This window comes from Onychomys torridus, chromosome 8, assembly GCF_903995425.1.
Source record: "Onychomys torridus chromosome 8, mOncTor1.1, whole genome shotgun sequence".
Classification (NCBI taxonomy): Eukaryota; Metazoa; Chordata; class Mammalia; order Rodentia; family Cricetidae; genus Onychomys; species Onychomys torridus.
In genome coordinates this window covers 60,262,666-60,275,791 of record NC_050450.1, presented here as the reverse complement: position 1 = coordinate 60,275,791, position 13,126 = coordinate 60,262,666, and the positions used below count along the sequence as shown (strand labels likewise).

Sequence of the window (13,126 nt, the reverse complement as noted above, 5' to 3'; positions counted from 1 at the left end):
AAAAGTCAGCTAAGCACTAGCAACAGGTCCTGATCTCACTGCTAGGAGCCTTACAAACAGACCAAGCTACGTAACTGTCACACACATGCAAAGGGCCTAGGTCGGTACCATGCAGGCTCCTTAACTGTTGGTCCAGGTCCATGAGCTCAGGTCAGTATGGCAGCATTTTAGAATAGTTCCAACTTGGATGCAGCCCAAATATCCACCTTATAACAAGTAGAAATAAATTTGAATGATAGACCATTGCAAACAACAAGAAATAAACTAGTTATGCCAATAAAATGGATGAAGTTTGCAAACTACGTTGAATAAAAAAGATACAGTGGAGCATTTGTGGGCTTTGCGTTTGTTCATAGATTCAAATAGAGATAAAGACAGCAGCTCTCTGAAATTGGACAGCCGATGTGGGATTCTATGCATTTGTCATAACCCATGGAAATTTATGTCATGAAGAGCAAACTTTAATATATACAAAACTTTTTTCTTTTTTTCCTTAAAAAAATAAACTAGGATGCTAGAACAGAATGTTATCTGTAACAAATGAGTATGTCAGAAATGTATTGCTTGACAAAATTGAAGGGCTGCGGGATGGTAGAGCTGACCTAAGAAATGCTGGAGAATGATGTAGCACTAAAGACAAAATGATCTGTACTCAAGGATTGGCCTATAACTGAGGGTTGACCTGTAGCCTAGGATGGACCTGTGCCAGAGGATTACCCAGTACCTGAAGACTGACCTAACCTGAGGACAGAACTGTAGGTGACAATTTTGTTTCCCATTGGGACATACAAGCATCCTAGGATTGAGCAAATATGTTAAAAAGTGAGGATACTGTGGAAGCCCGGTTCCTCCTCATCAGAGAGTTTACAAATGCACAGGGCAGCGAAGCTAGAATGAATGCACTGACATTGGGTTCAGGCCAGACAATATCACAGATACACAGATGGAGACAGAAATAATTGCAAGTATGCACAGGCTACATACAGTCACATTTCTTAGCTGTGTCCATTGACAGTTGGGTGATTTTGCCCAGCTGTGGGCTTATATAAGCTCTCTGAATACATTTGAGGCAGGCTGGGCATTCTAAGCTATTAGGATGAGGCATATCAAATGCATTTCAACTTTCAGTGTTTTCAGTGCATGCTGGGCTTATTGGGACCAGCCCTCTTATAAGTTGAGGAGCAGCTGTACATGGTTTTCTAGGACAAGTAAGTTGAGAGATACACAGTTGCCAGAGGGTGGCAATGTAGGGAGGTTTAATAGGTGTGACAGAAGGGAGACTTCCAGGGCAATAAACTGTTCCGAGTGATGAATATGTGACACTTTGTATTGATGGAAACTCTTGTAACTTCACAACACAGTGGGTCCTAATACAGTTTTTACAAGGCGGGTTTAGGAAGTTGCGCATCTCAGGATGGAATGCCAAAGGTTCCTACTGACTGAATCATAAATATGTGGAATAAATCCCTGAAAAAGATGAAGGGATGTCAGCCTAAAGAGCCTTAGAAATCTGTCTATGAGACCGAAGGCAAGTGCACACAAGCACTTTGTATTTGTCAGGTGTTTTCTACGGGGCCTGGGCTGTTAACTCTGGACGTCTTCTCTAAGTGCCCGGTGAAATCGTGTGCAGAGGGCAGATGGCAGGAGCCGCTCTCTCACTCTAAGAGTAGAGCCTACAGATGAACAGGAGGAAAAAGCGATGACCCACACTGTAACCAGTTGGTATTACAGGCACAGTGTGCATTTGTCTTTAGCTTGTTATAGACACAGAAACTTACAAAGGTCTCTTATTGTTCCCTAAGCTGCAAAGGTGAGAAACAGCTACATTTGTCTCCATTTACCCTGGGAAATATCTTCTGGAGACCCCCAAACTGTGGATTATCACCAAGCTCTGTGTATAGACTCGGGAGTCTTCATGAACAAACCTATCATGTGCTGCACTTTATAAGTTACACACTATATGCCCCCTACTTGTGGCTCAGGATGTAAACTCTCGGCTGTTCCTGCACCATGCCTTTGCTCCACTCTCATGAACTCTAATCCCCTGAAACCACATCAAAATTTACAACTTTTTCAGGTATTCCAGTCGGATTTATAAGAAAGTTAAACTACATGGGTGACTGCACCAGAAAAGTGAGAATGTTCTGGTAATAGAACACATTCCTATTACTGTGCCATCATATCTTGATGGGAAAAGGAGCAACATGTTTTTACGGGTAAACTGGGTGGAGTAGAACTCACTGAAGCCGGTATGGTCTGGACACAGGAAGAGCTGACGTTGTGGTTCTGGGAACCCTCTCTCTCACTATCTTCTAGGGAACAAGGGTGGGCATTTCCCTGTGAGTCTGAATGAGGCAAAACTATTTTTTGTTAAAGGGGCAAATTATGGCTCTAAAACCCGTTGGAAAACTCAGAGAAACTTACTTAGAGCTGGATTGACAGCCTTGAAGAAAGGAGAAGGAATATGGATGAAAGACTCTGAACTTAAAAAAAAAAAAGCTCAAAGATTCCAAGAGAAAGGAATGGCAGAAGGAAGAAGTAATTAAAAACAACTGGAACAGATCTCAACTACTGCCAAAAACAAAACAGACAAACCAAAAACAAGAACATTATTGGGGCAGGTTTTGGAGGGCTTACGGAAGCTGGAAGGATGACACAGGCAGCTACTCTTTAGTTCTGACACTCGGGGAATGTGTGAGCTGCTTTTGCTTGTGGAGAAAAGGAGGAAGCATCCATGAGGTCTAGAGGTGACATCTAAAGAGGGAAGTTAGTAACTGTGTGAACATTTTTCACTTAGTCAAAAATGGAAATTTCTTAGGGTAATCAAACTACTAGTCTAGTGGTGCTTAGACACTCAAACATTGTCATGCCAGGTTTAATTTAAATAAACTATGCTTAATGTAATATGCCTTTAGACAAAATGACACACTATAAAATGTTACCAAGTAGAAGGATGTACATATATAGAACTAATGTTTTTTGCTCCCTGCCTCCCCCAGTGCTAGGGATTGAACTCAGGACCTCATGTGCTCTAGACTAGTTCCACCATTGAGCTGCCTTCCCAGCCCTATAGTGCTGATGTCTGAGGAGAGAGTTTGAGTTTTGACTGTTGAGTTAGTTATTTGGAGCAGCCATATTTTAATGGTTGTTTACTTTTTCAGCATTATCACCTTATTTATAATAAAGGACTTAAAAAGAATAGTTAATAGAATAGTGTAATGAAAAGTGAACTTGTTCTTTCTCTTATAGACACATACTATCAGCAGAAGGGCTGGTTTATACCCAGGTGGAATGACATGTGATGGAACATGTTTTCACCACACTGTTCAGAACATCACACAACTTAAAACTTATGAATTATTTACTTCTGGACTTTCTATGTGATATTTTCAGACTGGGCACCTGAAATCATGGAAAACAAAACCTTGGATTGAGGGAACTATTGCACATCCCCACAGATATCATTCACCTATTGGCTTGTACTATCCTAAAAATAACAGAAGTGGAACATCTTGGAGAAATGATTGATTCTAATATTAAAGCAGGAGCTGTACATGGTGAGTGTGGAGTGTATAGTGTCAGAAGGTAAAGAGATATTTGAAACACACCATACAAACCTGGAGAGATATCTTGGTGGTTAAGAGCACTTTCTGTTCTTTGAGAGGACCCGACTTTGGTTCCCAGCATACATGTTGGGCAGCTCACAACTACTTGTAACTACAACTCCACTGCAACACATTCCTCTGCTCATAAAACACCGTATACATCCACATATGCACATATATGATTATATTAACACTTTAAAAATCTTTAACAAAACACACTTCATGTACACACACAAACACACAGACACACAGACACACACACACACACACACACACTGAAAAGACAAAGGAGCTGCCTAAGAAGACTCACAATGGCTGTGGCTGAAACAGTTGTAGTCACAAAACAAAGTCATACTGGGTTGCAACTCACAAATAAACACCCATGAGTCTACACAGGCATAAATAAATGGTTGAATAAATAAGTGGCAGCGAAGAGGCAACTCTCTCACGCAGAGTAATTCCAAGTGATGTATGTATGCGCTTTGCTCTCAAGGACGTGAGCACTGTCTCTCATCTCCCTAGACTGCAATCCTGAGGCTTCGTGCCAATTAGTACAATTTTGAATGTGAGGGGTTAAAATAAAGTATCTTTACAGCAGAGGAACCTGACAAATGTCACCCAGCATCAGGACAGCAAAGCTGATATTAACAGCCATGTGTCGTGCTGATCTCAGGGGGCCTTGCTCTACTGTCAGGGTAATGGCTCTCTCTTTTTGCAATTTTCCTTCCCCCAGTGAGCATCTTTAGTCAAATGACGAGACAAATGTTAGATAAATCCAAATTGAAGGATATCCTGCACAGTACTTGACTCTTCCAGAGAGTTGTGCTCCAAAACAGAGACTGCCTAAGAAGCTGCCATAGCCTCAGAAGAGCTCAAAGAGACACGGTGACAAAATGTAAGGTGACATTTAGGTGGGATCCCACCACGGAAGAATATTTGGTACAGACTAATAAGATGCAAATGAGGCAGGGCTGGAGAGATAACTCGGCAGTTAAGAGCACTTGTTGCTCCCTCAGAAAATCCAGTTTCACTCTTAGCACTGACATTATGACTTACAAAACCATCTATAACTCTAGTTCTGGGGATCCAGTACCCTCTTCTGATCTCCACAGGCATCAGACAGGCACATGGTGCACATACATATATACATACATACATACATACATACATACATACATACACACATACATACAGGTAAATTGCTCATAGACATAAAAATAAAATAAGTAAGTCTGAAATAATTAAAGAATGAATAAAGTGCCAGTATTGATCTGTGCATTGAAACAATAAGGGCAATACTGATGCCAGAAATTGGAGGGGTAGGGGCAGCTAGAGACTCAGTACTATTTTTATAAGCATTCTATAAATACAAAATCTATGCCCCAACAAAGACCTTACTTTAACATATACTGAAAGGCTGCTTCTGTGTGAGCCAGAGCAGGAGAGAATCATAATGAGACAAATATATAGAATCCTGAAGAAAGACCTAGAGGAAAAACTGAGGAAGTCTGAAGGGTGAGAGGGGTTTCTGGAAATGAGCAGAAGCAAAGATGGGCAAGTTGAACACAGCCTCAGCCACATACTTCCCTAGTGGGACTCAGGATCCACTTCCCAAAGGTAAGCCACATGAAGACCAGGCAGTCCTACCCTCAAGCCAAGCCCACACCTCCTACAAAGATCAAACCCAGTTACAGATTTTGGTGATCCGTGCTTCTTCTAGCAGTCGGGGAGGAATCTATTTCATAATGCTATGCGACCTGGTGGCAAATGCCAGGTCCCATTTTCAGAGAATCTTTTGTTAAACACTGAGTTGTCCCAGCGACTTGATATCAGGGAACACCCTCAAGTCAGGAGCTTTAGTTTGTCTTGCTAAGGCCTTTGGGTGAAGGAAGGCTGAAATGTAGGAGTGGAGAGCAGGAGAGCTGGAAAGTGATAGGCATAAAAGTACAGAGAGCAAGAGGTTGGCTCAGGCAGACAAGGTCGTAAGGGTGGATGACCCTGCCCTTGGTTTTGGGAAATAGTCACCATTAACCAGGAATCACAGTGGAATCTGATTGCTCTCAGCTGGGATAGCAGAGGGTAGACTGCTGGAGCCACTTTATCTGTAATTCATTGCTAGAGATTCTAAGAATTCTGAGGTCCCAGGGCTATCCATGATATCTAGAGTAGCACACCTCCAGTAGGATGCCTAAAATTCAGGAGGATTTGGGAACGCTTTTTTAAAATTTCTTTACTAACTACACATCATACAGGATTAATATCCAAACTATACAAAGAACTACAAAAATTAAACACTAAACAACCAAATCACTCAGTGAGTGAATGGGCTAACTGACTGAATAGATGGTTCTTAAAAGAGAGATACAAAAAATGGTCAATAAACACTTGACATGGTATTCAATATTCTCAGCCATCAAGGAAATGCAAAATCGCTTGAGATCTCACCTCATCCCAGACAGAAAGACCATCATTTAGAAAGTAAATGGCAGGAACTGTTGCCAGCAAGGTAGAGAACCTTTATACACTGATGGCAGACTTGTGTAGCCATTATGGAAATCAGTAGGAGATTCTACAAAAGCAAAGCAAAGCAAAAAACAAAACAAAGCAGAATATAGAACTACCTATCAGCCAGCTATACCACTCTTGGGTATATATCCAAAGGATTCTAAGTCAATATACCACAGAGATGCTTGCACATCGGTGCTTTTAGTTACACCATTCATAATAGTTAGCAAATGGAACCAGCCTTAATGTCTATCAACAGACAAATGGGCCAAGTATAATGACGCATACATGTGAAGGTGCCATGACGAAACCCAGCACAGTGTGCACTAACCTAAAAAGCTAAGTTAGAACAAAAACAAAAACCTGACTGTACCTTAAAAAAGGAATCATCCCACGAACAGCGGGGGATAGCAATTTACAAAGAAAATAAGTCTGTTTCTGAGTGTGATCTTACAGAACTGCAGGCTAGTAAACAAAAAGTGTTAGAAAAACACAAAGACACAGGTGCAAAACAAAACCTTGGCAGTTGGTGATGTATCCTGTCATGTTAAAATTCTGAGGAAAATCCAGCAAGTCACTATCATAAAATACAACACAGTAGTTAATTCTGGTGGGGAAGGGCTGGAGGACAGCTCCTGGAGAGCTGGCCATGATATGTCTCTTGGGTTCTGGTTACATGGGTCATATATTTCCACTAATTAGAAACTGTATTTCAGTGCTTTGAAAACTTTTTTATATGTGTGTTATAGCTCACATGTGGTTGAGGAAGAACTCAACACAAAATAATGTGTAGAGATGTTCTCTAATTGATGGAAGTCATGAATACTCAGATTGAAGAATCCTGGAACTGCTAAGGATTCCTTAAATAAAGTAAATTCGTCTATCATCTGTCTGTCTGTCTGTCTTTGTTTGTTTATTCTTTTCTCATACATTACATCCTGACTGCAACCTCCCCTCTCTCCACTCCTCTCAGTCTTTCCCGACCTTCCCTCTCCACAAGATCATCTGCTTCTCTGTTTCCTTTCAGAAAAGAGCAGTCATCCTAGGACTATCAACTAAACATGGCATAAAAAGATGCAGTAAGACTATGCACAAACCCTCATATCAACACTAGATGAGGCAACCCAGTAGGGGAAAAGGGTCCCAAGATCAGGCGAAAGAGTCACCACCACTCCCAATGTTAGGAGTCCCACAAAATCCCCAAGCCAACCAATGTACAATATGGTACATATATTCAGAGAACCTAACAGGTGTATGCAGACCCATCCAGGTGGCTGAATTGTCACTTCAGTCTCTGTGGGCACCTATGAGCCCTGCTTAGTTGATTCTGTAGGCCACATTCTCCTGGTAAGTTTCCAAGGCCAGGAGTAAAAGTAAGTCCAAGTTGAATAGCCTGAATCCCAAATCCAAAGTCTGACATGCTTTAAAATACAAATCTTTTTGAGTGTCAGGACACTGAGGATTGAGGGTTTTCATATTAAGATTACTCAACTGGATTATGGATATACAATTGGCAAGCTAAACCAATTCCCCTCCTCCCAGTACACTAAACAATTCTGAATCAGTAACACCTGTGGGCCTAAGCACTTTGGATAAGGGACACTCAGCTTCTGACAAAATGTCTGCATTGTATTCTATCTGGAAATTGCATCCACATAGGTCATGTTATTTTCTCTAGTTTTCTGAATGGAATATTTTAAATAACTTCTATTAAATTTATTCTTTGACAGTTTTACACACATGTATAATGCATTCCAATTACTCTTACCCCCAGCCCTCGTTTACCTACTTCTTGCCCCTGTCAATCCCACTTCCTCCCTGCATCTTCCCACAGTCATGTTGAATGGAGTATTTTTATTGAGCTTTGTTTGTTTGTTTGTTTGTTTTAATGTAAGAAAACCAATGAAAGAATGTAGAAATGTTTATTAGGGTAAGTCAGAAGAGCAGTTACCTAAGAGGACTGACCAGAGTGCTTAGTTCTGGGGGCTGTTGATTTTGATGTTTCCAACATACCATTGTTGTGTAAATGTGCACAGAACTTACTCAACACCATAGTTAAGAGAAATGGACTTTATGTGTTAAACACTGATCAAGGAGTTGAAAGAAACATAAAAGTAATGCTTTGAGCACATGTCTGCAATACTCTGTAGGTATTTGATAGGATTTTTCTGTAGGACAAGCACAGATTCATTGATAACCTGAGTAAAAAGAGAGTCTATGGAAGACACACTGTTAACCTCATAACCCATGGGTGGGGAATACCTAGGCTACAGGGCCCCAAAAGAACTAGGGGAGGGGTACCACCTGTTGGATCATCCATTAGCTCTCCTCTCTGCCCATCCTCCCTTTTCTGTCTTCCAAATTCCCAGTTTCTTTGACTTTCGGGACACAAAATGGGACACAGGTCTCTGTAGGTGCTTATGGAAGGGATGACCAAAACCAATGTGAGCTGTCTTCCAAATTTCTAGGCAAGGACTTTGTTTCAGTGGCTAATCCAGAGATGGCTACAGGAGTGGACACTTTGGAACCTGTAGCTGGGGCAGGTTGAGTTAAAGACACATCAGTGATGGAAAGGTGACAATGTGTGCTCCAGAAAAATGGCTTATGTGGGCAAAGGTAATCATGGATAGAGGTGGAGCCCATCAACCAATAGGTGTGCTTCATCTCATGGCAATGGCCTATTTACTTCATGTCTGACCCTGCTCCCTTTGTTCTGTTCCTTTAGTTCTGTTTCATGTTTTTTCTCTCTAATGACACTTTGAAGTTTGTGACTACCTTTTAATCTTTGTATATTTGGGGATTTTGATGTTAAATCCAATCTCTAGCTGAGACAACAAGTTCCTGGAAAGCAAATGAGAGTGAGCAGATACTCCAGCCAGGACTCAACTCCAGGTGTGCACAGTGATGTGGCTCCTAGACCTGGGCATCACCACTGACTCTTTAATGATAAACTACAGATGGAGCTGGCTTACTATGGAGCTAGTGTCCATGTTCCTATGACAGGGACTTTTGCAAGACTGAAAACTCCTTGCATGTTAAAGCAGTGGCCCCTGTAAGGGCATTCATTGCCTGTTTCTACAGCAACATCCAACCTGCTATTCTTTGGTGGCATATGGAGTCTGGGTGTCTCATCCCAGAATAATGAAATATCCAAAGAAGATTTGGAATTACAGAAAGAGCTGGGAGGGTGCCAACCTAAGCTGTTAGCATCATCTCTCCGTGGCTGCCATTATATAGAAGGCCCTGCTCTCTGCTGGGATACTTTGGAATATCCTGTCTTGATTGACCACAACATCCTGGGGCCCATTGCCAGTACAATTGCGTCTCATAACTACTCTGGGAAGGCTATAAGAGGCCAGGAAATCTAGGTTCTCATGGGGCCCTATGGTCTAGACCTCCCTCCTCATGGGATTCCAAACCTAGAGACTACAAACCAGGTCTCTTGATCTGTGCCCATTGCCTTGTTCTATCCCTGTGCACAAGGGAACTTCAGGGAAAACAAAACAAAGTTGCATACATAGAGAGTGCTTAATATCCCAATACCTGTGAGAGAATAAGGAGATACTAACAGTCAGGTGTGTCCAGCCTGCTTCCTGCAGTCTCATGTGGCCAAGGATAGCTATGAACATGTCCAAACATGAAATAAAAACTTACTTAAAACACTAAAGTGTGTGTGTGTGTGTGTGTGTGTGTGTGTCAGAGAGAGAGAGAGAGAGAGAGAGAGAGAGAGAGAGAGATTTCTTTTGTAACTCAGTTGTATAGGTTTTGAGTGTGAACTTTGTAGATGACAACATTGTGTCACAATGTCAAAAGTCTAGACACTTTTCTAAAAAAGGGCGGGGGAGGCTTTCCCAAATCAGAGGCATCTCCTAACACAGTTAACTTCTTTCTCCACTTTTCTTCAGGCCCATGAATGAGGCAGTACCATATTTTTTGCTTTTAAAACAAGCTTGCCACAGGAAAGGAGAGGAGCTGAGTTCAACACTGGAAGGCCGGAGGTCATAAGCTCTTTATTATGATGTAGTCTACTTCTGCTATTAGCATATAAGGAATCCTTGGCTTTCAGTGCCTTGGTAATTGTTCCTTAAGGAATCTCGCTAAACACTGCTGGGTGCTTTGATCATTCTCAATAAAAGTGATAACTTAGAATATTCTTGCATTTCTTCTTAGTTGTAGGTGCCAACCTGAAACATTAGGACAGGTAATCAGCTGTAGGTGGAAATATCCAGGGGAAATGCCTGTTTATTTGTTTTTTTATCCTCATCTTTGTTATTTCCCTCTCTAAGGTAGAGGAAAAACTGTGTGTCTGTGGAGTTGAGGTAGATATGACTAGTGGCTTGAATTCCTGGTTGAGGCTCTACAGTATGCTTTCCTAACTGCCTTCAACATCTACTCTGTTGTCACTAATAAAGGATGAACTTCTGGGCTCTGACACTGAAGATGCTCACAGACACCACATTCTGTTGTTATAAGATAAGAAATATAATTAGCTTATTTGTATTTAAACTAAAACGTGTGCATCTTGATTTGGAAATGTTTTTAGTGGCCAGCACTGGTGTATCATGCCTCTGGATCAAGACTGCTCTGTTATTACATATATTTATATATCACTAGCATATACTACACTTTACCTATCTGCCAGGAATGCTGCTGAGTCTTTTGGTATGGATTGTCTTGTTAGACATGAAGAAAATGAAGCACGTAACTTATTTAAAGTCAACCAAGTCAGAAGTGATGCAGATGGGATTTAAACTCAGTATTCAAGCTCCCTCTTGTTTCAGTACATTCTACTAACTGTTTACACTGGCCTTTAGGAGTTTAAATTCACTTTTATTGAAGATGAAAGATGAATCTACTCAATCCGATATTCACCCAGATTACCAAAACAGGAGTCCAAGTTTCCCAGTGTGTGATCCACACAGTATCTAGTCCTCATCACCCTGCATTTACATCCTAATTGTGAGGCAGATCAAGTTTCCATAAATAGTTCATCAGTATTTCCAACCCCAAATTACTCTTCTTCCCACTGAGAGATGGATTCCTGCTCTCTCCCATGAGGCTTTGGAGGGCTTGTTGCTACGGGATTTCCAAGGGATGGTTAGACATGACAGATCAACCTCTACAAGGTTCTCTTGGGATGCTGTCCCTTGAACTTAAGTCAGGTCAAGAGGAAGGGTACTCTAGCAGAGAGCCACTAGAAAGGGTTTTTCACAGGGACAGAAACTGAGGTACCACTCTCCATTCTCAGACCCAGCTGAGATCCTAGCTGGCAGCCAGGGCCAACTTGCCAGTGCTGTGAGTAAGTGGGCCGCCTTAGACACAGATCTCATCCTGGCAGGACCAACTTAAGCTGATGCCACATGGAGCGTGGACATGGCTTTCTCACCCAACTCTGTCTAAATTGCAGATTCATGAGCAAAACAAGCATTGCTTTGGGCCACAGAACATGATTAGTAGTTTGTCATGCCACAGACTGAAACAAGTTCCAACCTCCATTTTCTTTCCAAACTCATACATTCAACTGTCTCTTGCACATGTTCACTCCAATGTCCCCAAATCACTTAGATTTACTGTGTCGAGCTAGTCTCACTTCTACTTTGGACATAGAAATTCCACAAATGAATGCCTTTCCCAGATAATCTACAAAATAGGTTATCTACAAAATGACAAGTTTTCTTAAGGTCATCGGAGTGGTGAGCTACAGTGGATGAGTCCTGAAGGCTAGTTGTGTTAGTCATCATGGTGAGGGAACAGCTTCAAAAGGCAACTTAGAGCAGGGAGAATCTTGGATCGTGGTTTCAGAGGTTAGTGCATGTCTGGCTCCATTGCTCTCAATTCCACAGTGAGGCAGAACTCCACAGGGGAAGAGAGTCGTGTGTGTGTGTGTGTGTGTGTGTGTGTGTGTGTGTGTGTGTGTGTGTGTGAAGCTATTTACCCTATGGAAGCCAGGAATCGGGGGGGGGGGGCGTTGGGGAAGAAGAGGAGGAGCTGGTGCACCACGTAAGAGCATTTGCTGTGTAAGCATGAGAACTCAGCACCCACATAGAAAACTAGGAGTGGTCCAATCTCATCCCTGTAACCCAGTGCTCTTCAAGCGTTGTTATAAACAGGTCATGGGTTAGTTCAGGGTTCAGTGAGAGATCCTTATCAAGAGATAAGTGAGAGAGTGATTTAGCAGAACACACAGTATCCTCCTCTGGCCTCTACACATGTATGTACACACACACACACACACACACACACACACACACACACTCACACACACGGGTTGCCAATGACAAGATACTCTTTAAATGCAAGCCCCAAGTGACCTACTTATTCCAACCACTCAGATCCTACACCCCCAACAACTACAAGTAAGAGCATCAGATTTTGACTCCATGGACAGGTTAATCTGTTGAATAGGTTAGAGCCCTCATGGTCCAATCACCTCTTGAGATGATTATATCTAATTTAACTTTTTGCAAATTCTATTTTAGGGTCCTTAGTTTTGTACTCATGAGAAATACCAGAAGCAAGGAAGGAGCCTGGAAAACTCAAGTTGGTGAAGATGCACCCTAGCTAAGCTGCAGCACTCACAGTGCTAGTGTTGTGTCTTTATGACAAAAGGCCTGAGGTCATCAGCCTGATAAGATGAAGTGTTTATTTTGCTGATGGCCCCAGAGGTTTTTATGCATGGTTGGTTGGCTCTGATGCTTTGGGGCCTGTTGCAAAGCAGAGCATCATGATAGGGAACTGCTCTACTCATAGTGGCTGAGTATTAACCACGTGAACAAAAGGTAAAGAAGAGACTGGTGTACTTATGCCTCCTCAAGGGTGTATCCTAAGTGACAAAATTCATTCTGATAATGCCACCTCCTGACATTTCCACCACTTCTCAATAGTAACACAGGCTGGAAACCAAGCCTTCAACACATGGACCTTTGGAAACAATCGACACAAGCTACCTACAGCAGGTGTGGACACAAAACTTCATAGCTAGCTGACTAGTTCTAATCATAGTAATTTGATGGTTC

The 13,126-nt window shown here is 41.9% G+C and overlaps 1 pseudogene; it reads left to right on the top strand.

The window, feature by feature from the left end:
• The first annotated feature begins 2,058 nt into the window (after positions 1-2,058).
• Positions 2,059-2,745, top strand: LOC118588694 (annotated as a pseudogene).
• Positions 2,746-13,126: the final 10,381 nt, after the last annotated feature.